Below are 17953 nucleotides of genomic sequence, written 5' to 3'. Positions count from 1 at the left end.
ATTCTTTACCACTGGGCTACCAGGGAAGCCCCATACTGTAGTTACAGCCAGACCTTATTTCAATTACTTTCAAGAAATCTGTCCAATAAGTTGGTTTTTTCTTAGAAAAAAGTTGCAGAATCTGTGACATAAAAGATATTTTATATGATATTCCTATATTTTATAGGAAAAGGGAAAAAAGAAAAATTTCATAGGGTTTTCTTTTTAGCTACACAAATAACTTTGGTATATTGCAAGTTTTATCTACTGCTAATTCCTGGCCAAGATCATCAGTACCTTCAACTTCAGCTAAAGTACAGATGAAAGAAAATCACTTCTATCTATTACATGAGTAAAGCAACATGCATCCCAGTTGAATTCTAAAGCTGAACTGTTGGTAGGGTAACAACATGGAAAATTATGTCCAACTGTGCTTATCACTCATCAACAATTATTTTAATCCTTTTAAATCTTTTCAGGTATTTTTCTATTTTTACATTTCACCTTGTGTTTCTCCCTTTATTTTCCCCAAGTTGCCTGTCTCTCCATTTCGTCTTTGTCTCTTCTCATTTCTTTTTGTCATGGTTTGTTTCCCCATTTTCTCTTTTGTGATCTCTCATTTCTCCCTCTCACTATTAGTCTGGTAGCTTAGAAAAAACACACAGGAGATGATTCTAGGCTTCTGAATCTTACCCCTAACTTCAAGATTACACTAAAAACCCAGGCATGCTTATGTGTTACTGGTCAATAATTTGGTTAGAGATTTTTTTAGAAACAACCTCCCTCAATTAGTGGGCTTTATATGCCCATTTGTTGCATTAATTGCTGTCATGTCTGATTTTCTGCAATCCCATAGACTGTAGCCTACCAGGTTCCTCTGTGCATGGAATTCTCCAGGCAAGAATACTGGAGCAGGTAGCCATTCCCTCCTCCAGGGGATCTTCCAGACCCAAGGATCAAACCAGGGTCTCCTGCATTGCAGGCAGATTCTTTGCCATCTGAGCCACCAGGAAAGCCCTTATAATGCTCTATGAATACCTGAAGCTCCTCCTTTCCGGATGAAGATGGACAGCTGCCTGTCCCTAGACTTCAGAAGGTCATGAATGTGATAGGATAAATTCTTTGGATGATTCAAAAACACATCATACAGAACACAGTTCACAGAAAAATATGAATCTCAGATGTACCTTCTCTATAGAGTTTAGCACTATAGGAGATAGGAACTAAATTAATACAAGCTAAACTTCAACCTTCTGATTGCAGGGGTATTATTACTAAGAATTCCTAATGCTTACTAAGAACTACTCTTTTATGTAAAGTAAAAATTTCAAGATATAAATGTAGTGTAGTAATTATGATATGGCACAATGATTCTAAATATTCCTACTTAGTTACATAACTGCTTCCATGCTAAGTTGCAAAATTATAAAACATCCACGTTCTGGACTCTTGATCACATAATCTTTGTGATTCTCATAATTTTTGTAAAAGCTGACTGACTGACTCGAACTTTAAAAACAAAAGTAGGATATTGAATCCTTCTTCTCAGAACTTTTTCCCTATGTTAGGAACAGTAGTATATTTAATGCAAAAACAATTATAAATACCTTTTACAGAGTATTCAGTGATTAGATAAAAAGAGAGCATTATGGGTTGAACCCTAACCTCCACAAATTCATATATTTAACTCCTAACCACTATCACCTCAGAATATGACCTTATCTGGAAATAGGGTTGTTGCAGATGATGAAGTTAAGATGAAGCTATTAGGTGAGGCCATATGACTGGTGTCCCCAAGAAAAGGGAAAATTGGGACACAGACACACACACACAATGGGAATGTCATGCGACCTGTGGCAGAAATGGTGCTTATGTATCTAGAAGCAAAGGGATGCCCAAGATTGCCGAAAACCACCAGAAGCTAGGACAGGCACTGAACAGACTCTTGTTCACCCTTTGAGAGGAACCAAAGGGTGATTCAGAGGAGGAAGAAGATGCCTGTGCAAACCACCAGAAGCTAAGACAGGCGCTGAACAGACTCTTGTTCACCCTTTGAGAGGAACCAAACCCTGTCAAAGCCTTGATCTCAAACTGCCAAAACTAGATCTCTATATCTCTAGACCCTGGAGAGAAGGTAAAATCTCTCTCCAGAATGGAGACAATACATTTCTGTCCTTTAAGTCACCCAGTATATGATACTAATTAAGGACATTCCTATAAAACTCATATGGATTTCATCTTCCTATTAATAAAAGAGGAATCATGGTATATCAAGGATAGAACCATGAATTTGGAGTCATGAAGACTGGGCTTGAACCAGTCATGCAGACTGGTTTTGCCAGTTACTGGCTAATTGAGGCAAGGAATTCTTTGAATGTCATTTTATTTATGCTTTTTTTTTTTTTTAATGAAGATCAAGGTACCTACTTTATTAAACTTTTATGACTATTAACATGTAACCAATTTTGAGTGCCTCCTATATAGAGAGACTTGATACAGGTCCTGGGAAAGGAAGGTGACCAAAACAGATCTGGTCCCTGCCCTCATGGGCTTCAGGAGGAGACAGAAAAACCCATTTACAAACAAACACATACACAATCAAAACTTATATTAAATGCTACAAAGGAAAAGTATAGGGCGCAACTATAGAAAGTAAGGGGGCCTTCCTTGGAGAGGGTGGCAGCTTCAGTGGTATGGAAAGATCAGGCCTTTCAGAGGAAGGGGCATTTAACCTGAGAACTATTAGGTAAGAAGAAAAAAAAATAAGTGAGAAGGTAACATAAATAAAGCTTCCAGCATTCTGTCTGAATTACAGGGTACATTTGATTAAAGGCAGTTAGAGTCATTGTTGGCTATTTTGGGCCTAGTACTAGGATCTGTTTTGTAGGGACATAATAGCATTTGTTACCCTGGTGTTCAAGGTCCTCCACAATCTCTTTCTCTTGCTTCAGAGTGTAGGTCTGTTGTGGCCCCAGCCCATGGAGCAGACCCATCATGGATCAATGGCAGGCACTGATCTGCTTTCTCTGTAACAAGGTTAATTCATTGGTCTCTCTGTGCCCAGGATCTTCTTATAATGTCCCAGATTGCCTCTTTCCTGACAGCCATGTAATACCAGATCTAAGTCAAATTACTTTCTATTTTCTGTAACTACCCACATGGTGTTTAGTCCCTATGCCTTGAGTCATGCTGTTTTCTCTTTCTCTCTTCCTTCCCCGCTGTGGTTATCATAATTATACCAGACTATCTAGATCCATTCAAGAAGCATTTCTGAGTTTGCACAGGGATCTTCTTCCTCCTCTGAATCACTAAAACACAGGATCCATCTTTTTCTTTGTTGGTCTTGACTTGTCTTTGTCTTATCTCTCCTACTAGATTATAAATAACTCTGAGCACAGGATCTTTGGTTACATTATTGCTTGAATATTCTGAGTAGTGTGGCTCAGACTATGGGTGGAATTGAATTGCCACATGGTTCATGCTTATAACAGACCTTCTAAGAAGGAGGCAAAGTTAAGGAAGACTTATCAGACATAATTAGTAAACACAAGTACTAGACAATTCCATATCACATATGGATATAAAACATTCAGATAAGCTATAAGAAAGGAGGATGTATGAATTACTCTTTCATTCTTGTACTCAGCAAGCAACATTCATTCATTGTTGATTTCAGCAAGTACAAAACATATACATGTGGGAAAATCACATTCCGTGGCTTTCCTGACATACACAGTGGTGATGAATATAAGCAAAGGGACAGGATGGGATACACAGTGTAATTAAAAACAACAACAGCAGCAAATGGCTAAGGTCGTATTTTGCTTCAGTTTTGCTACAAAAGACAATTAACATATTTTTTTCAAATGTGCTTTTCTGGGCCTAAATGTCTTTGCCTGGAAACTGGGGGATATCACTTCCCACCTTGATCTTATTTCCAAGAGCTGAAGACGAATTTGCTATGCCCTCCTCAGTGCACGGTATAGTAAAGAGTAGAGGTGTTTTTATTATCTTGCTATAATACAGAGGAGCTTGTCTCCAACTCTTCCTGCCATGCTGCTATCGTTATTTGGAGAGGAACATTTCTCACCCACAGGGATGGAGCTACATGACTGCATCAAATTGAAGGTGAACCCTGCAATGTGGCTACAGCACTTCAAATAATAAAAGCCATCAGAAGAAGAAAAAAAATCAAAAAACTTCAAGACAGGAAATAAGGATCCAGCCCAGCATTTATAATTACATTTAGTGGTCATCTGAAATATGATGATATTTCATCCCCTGAAATGATATCACGCGTCACATAAATTTCTAAAGAAATTCTCCTCTAAATCATTTTGTCTGTCCATTCACTTATGGAGTTTTACCACCAGGCTATGTCAAATATGAGCACTTAATTCAGAGCAAACACTCTGTGCGTGTATGTTTTTAAAGGCTTCTAAACCATATTAAATTTTCATTCATATAGGTACACAGAGACACATATTAAATAAACCCTCTACAAGAGTAACCCGGCTAGAAACGCAGCAAGAGATTTCCAAAGGGCCGAATTTATTACAGATTAATCAAATAGGTAAGATGGATCGTAATGGATATTCCAGCCAATGTAAACCGAGAGGGGAAAAAAAGCACAAGCAGCAAGTCAAGAGCCAAATGTTCCTGTTTTGATTTATTTAGCATTTCTGAGATGTTTCTTCTGTGGGGAACAATATGCAAGGCATTGGAAATTCAGAAGGCACATCTTTTGTGTACCATAAAAATGTGCTGCTAACCTACAATACCCTTATAGAAATACAATTCAATAAGAAACTCAGTTGGGAAGATGTCTCAATAGAACAACATGAAAAAAATGGTCAATACCAGAATGATTTACTTCACTTTTACAAGGGATTCTGACGCCACGAATAGAAATGCCTTTCGAACTTAGAAAACTCAGATAAACAGAGAGCCACATTTATTAATTCTTATACATTTCTAATGTGTCTTTTTTTTTTTTTTTTAAGCAGATCATCTCTCCAAATCGTCACTTCTATCAAGCCTATCGTTTGAACGTTACAGTGTTCAGCCCTCAGGGCAAAGATAAGTCTTCATCGTTGTCACACGTAGCACACACATATTCAGCCATATCGTGCTGAATGGGGATACAGGACTTTGTAGAAGCAGGGCCGATTCCCGCAGAATATCCTGAGATACTTATCAAGCTGTTAAAGCAGACATCCGGCTTTTGTCTGCATTGCCCTTGACACACCCTCAAGGAAAAGTATCTAGAAATTCTTTGTCTTCTGAAGAACTTTGGACCTCTTAGGTCTAACGTAGGTTAAGTGCCCCACAGATCTCCCTAGAATAGAAATGCTCCTGGAAAACTCTTGTCTGGCTTCTCAGAAACAAACAGAATGCAAGTGCTAATTCCTAAGGTCCTGTTATTGGAAGAAAGCAGTAGCAAAAAGAATAGACTTCTGACGGTTTTGGTCCCTGCACAGGCAAAAGCTGGGATTCCACCCTAAAATGTATCAGATACAACAATAACCTCTAAAAAATCCAACAAGGGTAAAATGTATAAAGGTAAATTACCACATTATCATCCAATTATCATTGCTTGTTTTGTCAAGGGTAAATGACTATCTAGCAAGCATCCGGCGTTGGCTTATTGATTCCTCGTGTACAGTGGGGCCAGCCCCCTCCCCAGCAGGGTCCCCATGCCACCCCTCCCACTCAATAGCCACACTGACGCTGCCCATCTCAGTGCACGCTGCAGGCTGTGTGTAACTCTTCTTGCCCATTCTGGAGGCATTAAGTGAAAATGGATAAATTTTTAGAGATCACTGGACACTGCCAAAGAAATAATTGTGCTGCTTTTAGTGCTGAAAATACAGAAAAAAAAATCACTGTGTTTAACTGTTGTCATAATTGAAACTTGATTCAATTCACAAATTCGAAAGGGCACTTATCACTTCCTCATCTTTCCTGCCCATTTCGTTCTCAACGACCTCATCACACAGAACTTTCCACAAATCTCCTCAGGATAAACATTTCCAGCTTCACTTTTTTTCTTCCCACAGATAAATCACAGTAAATGTGGAATTCTTCTTATTTCATCACAGATTTATAAAAACAAAACAAACCTCCCTCAGCAGATTAAACGAAACCTCCAAACTCAGACGGCAGAGAGGCACGCACAACATCTGAGATTAATGGACCACATTTCATCTCAAAGTGCTTTCTTGGCATAAACAATACATAAGGGTCACCTTATCCACCACTGAAATGCAGCCCCCTCTGAGGCACAGAAACTATATAACCAGAAGAAACACTCATTCATTCTTGAGGGCAACGGTAGACGACCTTTTTTTTCCATAGAGGTAGCTGTGAGTTTCAGCCCTGATCCAATCTCCTCCAGTTCTTCTGCAAGTCAAAGATGGAATCAAGTAACTACACCAGAACCCCTCCAGGTTCAGCAGATCAAACCAATGAATTCAATCAGAATGAGGGGGAAGATGCCAGAAGGAGAGACAATAGATTGCTGGTGAGTCCTCAGACCTCACTGGGGCTCCACTGTTCTGCTCTTCTCGAGTCTCGATGTGATCAAGGGATGGTAGGAACCCTGAGATGGAGGTGAGAGTGGCTCCTAACTTATAAAACGGATTATCTCAAGAAGGTACTTGTTAAGCTCCGTGGAGCCACTTTGGATCAGTGCAAGGGGGAACACTGGCATTATTTGGATAAAATACAACTCTGCTGCATGCTTAGTCACTTAGTCATGTCTGACTCTTTGCAACCCCACGGACTGTAGCCCGCCAGGCTCCTCTGTCCATGGGGATTCTCCAGGCAAGAATACTGGAGTGGGTCGCCGTGCCCTCCTCCAGGGGATCTTCCCAACCCAAGGATCGAACCCAGGTGTCCCACATTGCAGGCAGATTCTTTACCATCTGAGCCACTAGGAAAGCCCAAAATACAACCGTGTGGGTGTTAGTTATTTTAAAATGTATAGTTTGCTAAAAGGAGTGACTTTAGGAACATGGATATATGTTCAGCTGCAAGGAAAATAAAGTATGGGAGAGTCTCAATCCAAGCTACCATTTTTCAGGTCCTTACGTTTCAAGTATCTTATGTCCCACTTAATCCACCATCAACCTTACAAAGTGTGTGTTTATACTCTTATTTCCATTTTCCATATGAGTTCCCTGAGGTTGGGAGAGTTTAGTAGTCCTGTGTTACATACCTAGTAAGTGGTAAAGCCTGAACAAATGCCCAGATGGCTCTGCCTTCAATTTCCATGCCAGCTTTCACTCTGCCATTCTGCTCCATGGGCACTGCCTAGGGAAGCTGGCAGGGCCTGGGTTACTTGCTGGATCTCTGGCAGGTAGACAGCTGAGGCTCAGGTGTAATAAGTACACGGGCATGGCAGAGACCCAGGAAAAATACAAGGGAAACTGGAGAACAGGAAAAGGGAAGAAAGAGAGCTAACAAAACTCTGAGAGGGCCTGAGAGATCAGAGATGGCAGACTGGGAGATCGAGGCTGAGAAGTCTGATGAGAAAGATCGAAAGGGAAACTGGCACAAAAGGAGTGAGAAATCAAGGCTTGCCAGCTTTGTTGGGGCGAGGCTGGGCAGAGACTTGATGTCAGCTGAGAGAAACAGGGAGGGGTTAGCTGGAGAGATGCAAAGTGAGGAGGAAGGAGAATTTATTCCAGGTGGAGGACATTTTATTTTTAGCGAAGGCATGGTGACACCAAAAATCCTTGACATCTGTATACACCTTGTGGGTGTGAGCGGAAAGGGAAAAGCGATGGGCTGCTGAGTGATGGGTGCCGTGGCAGAGTCCACAGAGCTCTCCGCTTGTCATTCTGGACTGGGAGTCTTGCTTGATCCCAAAGGAACAGCACGACGAGGGCTCAGCAGGTGAGACTCCAGGGTTATCTCCACGCACACTTATATAAGCACCCCGATTCTAATATCAAATTCAATTATTCACCCTGAAATTGAAAATCCTCCTTACCCTTGCCATCCTACGGGACGAACTGAATTCCATTCCCCCATGATTTACCTTCCCTCTGGCTGTTTACCTCCAGGGCCTCTGCATCAATTTATGAGCCGCCCAGTGGGAAACCTCTCATCACAACAAGCCTCCTTGGTTGACTGAGCGGCCTGCACCCTCTTACCATGTGTATACTGAATATACGGGGCACTTAATTGGGACTTGATATATCATTTCATGAAAGCAGTCTTCAGCCATTTCATTTATGACTCCCCAAGTGAGTGATACCGTTTTTTGCCATCAGTCAGGAATTGTTTCAGCTGGTTTCACTTTACAGTCTGGCACACGGTGGATGTTCAACAAATGCCGGGGGCAGGCAGGGGGCACCTATATATTGCCTTGGGGATGAATGTGCTGGGGAGAGCCCAGAACTTGGAATCGGGTTCTTTCTCTAACATTACACATTTACTCAGCACCTACTGTATACTAGGTGCTGTGTTATGTGCTAGGAATGAAAAGATCAATGGAAAATAAGTAAGTTCTCTGTGTAACAGTTGCTCACAGTAAGGCCTGGGGTGGGAGCTATTTGGGAAAATGTATGAGGACATAATGGTGATTCAGTGTGGAAATATGGTGAGGGACTTGAGCCCTAGGTGTCTTTGGGGCATAATTAAAGCACAAAGAAGGGGTGATGAGCTAAGAGGGCAGGATTTGGAGGCTGTCAGGGAAGTTTTCCTAACTGAAATAATGTCTGAGTTGAACCCACGAAGAAGCTTTACAGATCAGAAAGCAGGGGGAGGGAGAAGGGCAATCGAGGCAGAAACAACAGCATAAGTAAGGGTCCTGGGGCACAAAACAGCCAGATACCCAAGGGGAGCCCCACCCACAGCTCCCTGGACAGGCAGCTCCCTCCAATTCAGAGCTTCCATAACTCTGGGATGCTGTAAGGGCCTAACAGCATAATTCACATGAAAGCCAAGTTGTAAACTGTGAAGCACCCCATGCAAATGTAATGTATTTTCAAACTGTTATTTCAGTAGTCTTTTGGTGAATTAGAAGTAGACCAGAGGGAATTTCTGGGAATTGAACTCAGCCTGTTTGCTAGAGGTTGTTGACCTCTGCTTTAGGACAAGTAGGGAAGAACCCATCAGAAATCCAATTAAGATTAGTAAAATATAATTTCCTGATTTATAAGTTGGCAAATATCATAAATATTCACATGTTTGTGTTTATTCTCCCCAAACCACTGGGGGTTGTCTCCTGCATTGTAGGCAGATTCTTTACCATCTGAGCCACCAGGGAAGTCCTTTCAGTGAGCACAGGAAGTCAATAAGGAATACATAATCCAAGAAGCAAAGGCATTTCCTCCAGCGAAGATGTCAGAAGTGCTTAATATTTATTCACTACTTCTTTTCTATTCAACATAGCCTACCCGGGTAGATGGCAAACAAAATCATTCCATGCTGAGAGATTGAGACCTGGATACAGAATGCAGAGGGGTAATTTGAGAGAATGAAGAAATTCCCCCCACCTCAGTTTACTTATGCCCTCTTTATGCTGAAGCCTCAGAAACTAAACAGGAAGGGGACAATTAGTAAGATTCTATAGTGATTCTTCATAAGCGTTCTTAGTTTAATCATCATTATCACAACCACCCTCATAATATTTAACTAGTATCATTCAGATCAGATCAGATCAGTCGCTCAGTCGTGTCCGACTCTTTGCGACCCCATTATATACCAGGATGGATTCTAAGGGCTTTGCATGTATACCTTTAATACATTTAGGTGCATTTAATACACACAATAACTTAATACACACAACACACAATTGTGTATTTAATACACACAATAACTCTATGAGGTGCTTATTATCATAAGCCCCACTTTAAAAGTAAGGAAATTGAAGTTCAAAGAGGTTTTATAACTTGCCCAAGGACATGCAGCTAGTTAAGTGTTAGATCTGGGATATGAATTGAGGTAATCTGGAGCATCAGTCTCTATACTCAAGTCATATTTTCTTCTCCTAGGGGAAAAGAACCAAGAGGCTATACTTTGTTCCACAGTGTATATCTTCACTGGGAGGATGGGAAGGATATAGTAAGCGGTGGGATTCAGGAAGTGGTTTTACTTATTGAATTCAGTTAAGTCGTGGCAGGATGAAAGCTGATCAAGTAAAGAATACATCTTTCCTTTTCACACCTTTTAAAATCAATCCTTTGAACCCCTTTGAAAGGAAAGAGGAAATATTTAACAATAAGATTTTCTTATTCTCCTAATATCAATCTCACTCTACGCATAGTACCAGAGGAAAGTTAAATACACAGGCTCTGGTGATGAAAGACTTGTATCAAATCCCAGTGTTGCTGCTAACTGTGATGATGAGCTGTGCAATCTTGAATAATGGTGCTTGACCTCAGTCTTCTTATCTGTAAAATGGACTTGATAAATACCTACTTAGCAGACCCAGCAGAAGTGCCATGTGGAGTTTCGTGTGTATGTGCATGTATATTTTATCATGCTTCATAAATAGTGTTAAACTTACTATTATTATTCAGCTTTCTTTGTATGTAGCACACAGTTATGCATCTATGTCAGTTACTAAATAAGAACATTCTTAATGTGCTATACCAGTGTTTAGGGGATAAAGTATAAAGCTGTTTAAAAACAGAGAGAGAAAAAGGGACAGTACAAGTATTAAGGAGGACAGGAGGCAATCCATGGAGAGCAATAAATCCAGAGAAAGTTTCCAAATGATGGACTTATAAACAATGGTGTCCAGGGCAGTTGAATGATTAAGAACAAAACAAAAAGTACGACAGTGTATTCCTTGAGTTGGGAGAATGGTCTAATGCAGGATTAGCCAACTCTTTCTGTAAAAGGATAGAGAGTAAACATCTAAGGTTCAATAATTTATCTTATCTATCCAGCCACTCAGCTCCAGTACTGTGACATAAAAGCAGCAAGTAAAATATCCCAATGAATGGGCATGGTTGCATTCCAACAAACCATATTTGCAAAAACAAGAGGCAGGCTGGGTTTGGCTGGAGAGGCCTGTAGGTTAGTGACCCTGATCTAACTGAAGGCTCATTAATAATGGCTATCAATAAGAGTTTTAGTACCAAGGTCTGGGAATGATTTCAAAAATGTAACATGAAATATATACATGCATATATATCTGTTTGCATAAATATTTGCTTATTGAAAATAATCCTTATAGCGATGTCACTGATTAATTTTCATTTCATATATTTTCCCAGCTGAAAGGGGATGAGATGAAGCTGTAGCCAGAGTATTGAGAACTGCACGAAGCCCTGGATTCACACTGGGGATATGTGATTGGCCTGACAGTGGCCATTTTATCTGTGTGTGTCTGTACACATGTGCAGAAACATACATGTTACAGCTAAAAAAAAAAATACAACAATAACTGATCTGATGGAACCAAAACTAAACTAAAAATAAAGGACTGGGTCTTTGTCACTGATTCACTGTGTAATCTTGGGCAAGTCATGATCTCTGAACCTCAATTTCTTCTGTATAAAATGGAATTGAACTGAACAGGAAGTTCCTTTTAGCCCTCAACATCCCTGGTTCTAAAATACTGTGCAAAAGGATATAACTGCTGGGCACTTAATATACACTACAGTATTTCTTACAGATGATTTAGGAAACTGAATTGAGTCAGCTATAACTGTCATGATTTTAATTGGATTAAAAATGACTTTAATGGATAATTTATCCAGTACTTTATAATAATCATATAATTAAATAATCACAGGTATATCAGTTCATTCTGATAGGTTCTCATGATAGAGTTACAAGTTTCTAGTACAAGGTAAAATGAGTTTTTTCATCATTTGACAGAGTTCTATTCTGCGATATAATTTCTTTATTTCATGTTACATTTTCAAAGTTAATTTGTGAAATTTTGTGAACTTCCTTGATAAGATTAGGTAAGATCAATTATTTTCAACTCCTTGGGAGATTCTGTATCCTAATCGATTTACTTATGCTTTTTAAGGGGAGAATATTCACTGAGGGACACGACATAACCAATTTCAGCATCAAAGTATTCTCAGTAAATTTCATGTTTCCAAATCAATCTAATTGTGAAGCAGGTATGACTGGCGTGACCCTTATTTATGACTCGGATAACCTCCCTCGGCAGAGAGTCTGGAAACTTGAAGAGTGTACTGTTGATCTGCTTGGGAGGGACCAGAGGTTGGATCTGCAGACAGAGAGGTGAGGGACAAGGAGCCCTGTCCACATGCAGCTCTGTTGACAAGGCACTATTCCTTTTACTGGAGGTTACCTCTGCACACTTCCTGCTGACCTGAAGCCCCTTGTTAATTCAATTCTGAGCATCTCCTGAGTAGAAGCAGACAATAATGCAGACATGGATAAAACTGGGCTGCAACTGTGTGCCTGAACCACCAGCCAACAGGGATTATACTGAGACCAGCAAACTCATTTCACTTGTGACCTAATCATATCTCAAACTGCCCCCCTGTGGATATGAATTTATTAGAATGAAGAATTGTTAAACAATTACTCTTGCCTGGGACACATGTGTTTCAGCAAGTTTGGGCAAGTTGGATTTCCCCTCCAATTGGTTCCAACCACCCCCTCCTCCCCAATCCTTCTTATTTTCTGCTGTGGGGGGGGAAAGCATTTACTGTGGCTAGTAAAAAGAACGTGCGACTTTTCATAACAAGTCCAGTAAAAATCAAGAACGTGAGCATTTTCTTTGTCAGTCAACTCGGAGGAGACAAGAAGGAAAGAACCACTTGCCCATTCAGCTCCAATCTGTACTCCACTCGTTATTCATAAGAATATAATCCTTCCTCCTCCCTTGGAAAGCAGCAGAGTTTAGTGAAAACAGGACCTGTTGGAGTGATATGAAGACCTCGTTTTTGATATTGGTTTTACTTCTTATTAGCTGCGTGAACTTGGGCAAGTTACTTGACCTCCCTAAGCTGCAGTTCTTCATTTACAGAATGAGGATAATGATAGCATTAACAACATATGTAATTATAGTAGCAATGCCTATTGTATTTGTAGGGCAGTTGTGACAACTGGAAGAATAGATCATGCCAAGGGCTAAGTACAGTGCCTGGCACATAAGTACTTAAATAACAACACCTTATATTATGATGTTGTTGTTGTGAGTTTGATCACCTTATAAAACCCTCATATGCTGGTAAGCAGGATACCACAGATAGTTCAGTGTATGGCATTTGCTTGATATTCATTAGAATTTGAACAATCCTAATGTCTCATGAGGGCTTCCTAGGTGACACAGTGGTAAAGAATTTGTCTGGCAATGCAAGAGACATGGGTTCAATCCCTGGATTGAGAAGATTCTCTGGAGAAGGAAATGGCAACCCACTCCAGTCTTCTTGCCTGGGAAATTCCATGGACAGAGGAGCCTGGAGGGCTAGAGTCCACATGGTTGCAAAAGAGCCAGACATGAGTTAGTGACTAAGCAACAACAATGTCTCATGATCTTAGCTCATGAATACTGATATGAAAAAATATTTATCAATTTCATGTTAAACTCAATGACAAGCATAAGTACCTAGTCTAGGCAATACATGGCTGGATGCTCTATGACACTTTCACCAGTAGGTGAAGGGGACCCAATTTCTTGCTTTCGAAGCTCTACCAGGCACGCAATAGAAAGGCAGTATGGCTAGGTAGGCCACCTCTCTGCCCATTTCGTTCTCTTACTCAGTTGTGTCCAACTCTCTGGGACCCCATGGATGGTAGCCCTCCAGGTTCCTCTGTCCATGGAATTCTCCAGGCCAGAATACCGGAGTGAGTAGCTATTCCCTTCTCTAGGGGATCTTCCCAAAGCAGGGATCAAACCCAGATCTCTCGCATTGCAGGCAGACTCTTTACTGTCTGAGACCCGAGGGAAGCCCCTTAATTCAAGCTAAAACTTATTTGTGCTAGAGCTGCTGCTGCTGCTAGCTCGCTTCAGTCGTGTCCGACTCTGTGCGACCACAGAGACAGCAGCCCATCAGGCTCCTCTGTCCCTGGGATTCTCCAGGCAAGAACACTGGAGTGGGTTGCCATTTCCTTCTCCAATGCATGCATGCATGCTAAGTTGCTTCAGTCGTGTCTGACTCTGTGCAACCCCATGGACAGCAGCCCACCAGGCTCCTCTGTCCACAGGATTCTCCAGGCAAGAGTACTGGAGTGGGTTGCCATTGCCTTCTCCATTATGCTGGAGAGAGAGAATCAAAATTACAAACACGGTGAAGTAACAACTTCCTTTTCATAGCCACCTACCTTGAAGTTAATTTTCAAAACCTTCTAAACTTGGAAACAGTACTTCAAAAATATATGGTCATAAAAAGAGCACGGGATTTTTCTCTTCTGGAAAATAATGACACTAAACTTGATGTACTTTAAGGCTGATGACATTTTTGTAATTCTATAGGAATATCTAAATCTCTATGTAAATAGATTCACACATATGAGAAATGAATCCCTGCTCTACTACAGAAAGTGCAGGCTGTTTGTTTCTGACCTTGTCCCAGAAGAAACCAGACATAAGTTCTCCTACAGAAAGAGAAATACTCCTCTGCACACACAGAGACACACCGGAATGCAAACCCCACATCAAAATGCTGGTAGAGTTCATAACTCAAATTTCTTTATCCTGTAGCTGCTCAGGGACCCCATTAAATTGTTTTCCACAAATGCCATGAGGTTTGAACCATTTGTTATAACATTTGAGTCATTTATAAGATATTTTGATCCGACAAATCTGGAAGTGGCTGTCTAAAGTAAAATACATGACAAATGGCAGCCTCATCTCGCTTCAGATCAAAGCGGGGAACATTGCGGATTCCTACAAAACTTTTCGAGGGTGTTGACTGGATTTCCTCACTTCTGTGTGCTGGTAGGAAAACAACACTGTGTGTCCTAGACTACCCTGACATCCCTGAAAAAAAGATGCTCTACACATTTGACGGGAAAAGCTAGTTACAAGCTCACGGATCCAACCAGTTTGGATCAAAGATGAACAATTACCATGGTGGGAAAGATGGCATAGACAAAGAAGCACAAGTTAACATGGAAAAGAAGACCAAAAGGTTCAGCCTAGGTTTGCGTTAAGCTCGTATTGTTGACTTCCTACAGAAGCATTTTCTGCCACAGCCGAAATGAGGGAGGGTAACAGAAACATGGAAGACTTGTTAAAATTCATCTCTTATAGAGTGGTGCTACTCAACTCATGCTGGATGGACCAGTGGCCAGAAAATAAACGGGAAGCTCCACCAGCCACATGCCAGACTTGCAGGAATCCGGATTTCTGAATGTGTGCCCCAGTGAGAGGGTTCTGCCAAGCCCCCCAGGTGATTCTGATACACCCCCCAGGTGATTCTAAAGCTTGGGAGCACTGAATTAGAGTATGACAAAAACGAAAACACTTGCTAGCACAGTAAACACACTACAGGCCAAAAAACTGCTGCTTCTTATATAAGAACAAGCTCTCCTGCTATAAATCATGATCCATTCATCATGGATCCTGATTTCATGATCCATCTCTTCCACCCTTCTTCAGTTCAGGTGCTTCATTTATTGCCTCCGGGGTTCTCAGCAAGCTTCATTGGCTACCAGTGAGCAGGACTGTGTTCATTTTAATCATGTCCTTATTCATCACTTCTTAAAATGAGGAACTGGTGGGTATCATCTACCTACCGAAGATGATACCACAGCATGCCAAAGAATCAAGCCTCAAATATCACCAAACACACTTTTCAATGTAGAGACTTTCATGGTATTTTATGTCATTTGGTCTTCTTTAGAAATGTGTCCTTTCTCGTATTGATTAAATTGCAATTTTTCTAAAACAGCTTGTAATTGAATTATCCAGTGAGACATGCTGAAAGGGATCAAAAGTGATGGGAATAAAAATAGGAAGTTGTATAATTTATAATACAAATGATTTGTTGCTGAGGTTTTAATCAAATCAAACAGAGCAATAAAATAACAGGTGATTGAATTACATGGCGAGATAATGCATTGGCTTTAAAGACCCTGATGCTTCTTGGTAAAGTCTGTTGAATTCACAAACTGTGCCATCTGCATCTCCCCCTGAAGACATGACTCTTGGAGGGTTCCTCCTACTCAGGGACCCTAAACGCTGTGCTGAATACTTTCTTCTTGAAGAAAACAACACTCACAAAATAAAGGAAATATACATTCAGCACCAGCATTAAAATAACACAACAACCCTCATACACCACCTAAGGAAGGGCTCAATAACAGCTCAAAGCTCATTACCCCTTCTATCTACACTTACGTGATCACTGACAAACAGGAGGGGAAAAAAAGGGTACTGAACATATTGGGGATACCCAGGTGGTACTAGTGGTAAAGAACCTGCCTGTCAGTGCAGAAGGCATAAGAGACGTGAGTTTGATCCTTTGGTGGGGAAGATCCCTTGGAGGAGGGCATGGCAACTGACTCCAGTATTCTTACCTGAAGAATTCCATGGACAGAGGAGCCTGGTGGGCTATAGTCCACGGGGTCGCAAAGAGTCAGACGTGACTGAAGCAACTTAACACACAGCACACACATTGAACATATTGGTAAAGAAGAATATATAAATGGTCAATCAGCTGCTTGAAAGGCCACCTTTTGCCTTATAATTTTCCAAAGATCTCGTTAATACTACAAGAAGCCCACATCATGCACATGCTCTCCTTGGGGGTGGGGGGTGGCTAGTGGTCATTGCCCAGGAAGCCCAGATTATATAAAGAGTCAATCTAAGAACATTGTACACACTAAACCCCCAAAGGTGAAAATCTCCCAATGTGCAGAAAATGCAAATTCCTCTTTTCTCACTCAGAAACAGACAAGAACATTAGCACATGGCCCATGTATCATTTCGAGAAAATGAATTCCTTATGACATAATGCTGTTAGTTATGGCTATAGGGATCTCATGTTCCCTTCAAAGGTATTGTTGATACCTTGGCAAAGCTGGTTCCCACCCCCAGCCCAAGAACTGGAAGTGATTTAATTTGTTGCTCTGGGGAGAAGGAGCAAACTTTTGGTTACTGAACTTTCCAGACAACCTTTGAGTCATAGTGGTGATTGTGAAAGCATTGGTGAGAAATAGAAGCCTTGGATTCCTTTCCTGAGGTCTGGTTTTGATGGATGTGGAGGCCCCGAAAGGGTGGTGGAGGCAAGGTTTAAGCAAACACGTTTTAGGGCACAGATTTTGAAAACTGAGTACCACTGTCCCACCTGCTGTGCTTCATTTCAGAATCCACAGCCATCATTAGCAGAGAACAAACTGCTTTTCCAACCACATATCCCATCGTACTGCGGCAGCTCCTGCTGGAAATTGCAAAACGCTTATGGAAGAGCATGTCCTGAGAGCTCTCTCTCTGCCAGACCCTTCTGATTTTTCTTATCCTGGGGTGTGCTGGGGCAGGGGAAAGAAAAAGTGTGTGCACACATAGGTTTGGGCTATAAAAGCTTCGGAGACGCTATACAGCAGAAACCAACACAACACTGTCAAGCAACTATACTCCAATAAAAAAATAAAATCAACAGGATCTAAAAAAAATGCTTTGGAGAGCAGGCTTTAGATCTGAAGCTATGTTTTCCATTTAAATCTAAAGTACAGTGCCAACTCAGGAATCACAACAAACCTTTCTTTACATTGCATCTGGCACAGAAGAGACTCTAATGAAAGTCAAGAGCACAGACAGGCTTCAACCCCGTCTCATCGACTCAGGGCATCCCGAGGACCCAAGTGTAGCCCTGTCGTCATGGCACGGCTAAGCAAGGTCCCCAGCATCTGTTCTGTGATCTTGCCAGAGGACTGAGGACCAGCAGCGTGAACTCTCACTCCTCCTTTCCGAGCACCTAGTAAATTCAGCGAGGCCCAGATGAATCCCCACCTCCTCCTCCAGGTTTCCTCCTCCCAGACTGAGCAGAATCTCTACCTGCAGTCATTCTAGTCTAAACCTCAG

General features: G+C 41.2%; 1 protein-coding gene and 1 long non-coding RNA gene across 2 annotated transcripts in view; one reads left to right on the top strand and one right to left on the bottom strand.

The window, feature by feature from the left end:
* NPAS3 (neuronal PAS domain protein 3) overlaps window positions 1–17953 on the bottom strand; it is an 841230-nt gene that overhangs the window by 304364 nt on the left and 518913 nt on the right. The window lies entirely within an intron of this gene.
* Window positions 7596–11438, top strand: LOC129633665 (uncharacterized). Its single transcript, XR_008705206.1, has 3 exons — window positions 7596–7878; window positions 8049–8231; window positions 11214–11438. It is a non-coding gene; the product is annotated as an uncharacterized LOC129633665 (long non-coding RNA).

Source organism: Bubalus kerabau, chromosome 19 (assembly GCF_029407905.1).
Source record: "Bubalus kerabau isolate K-KA32 ecotype Philippines breed swamp buffalo chromosome 19, PCC_UOA_SB_1v2, whole genome shotgun sequence".
Classification (NCBI taxonomy): domain Eukaryota; kingdom Metazoa; phylum Chordata; class Mammalia; order Artiodactyla; family Bovidae; genus Bubalus; species Bubalus kerabau.
The sequence above is the reverse complement of the archived record's forward strand: the minus strand, read 5'-3'. Positions and strand labels throughout refer to the sequence as shown.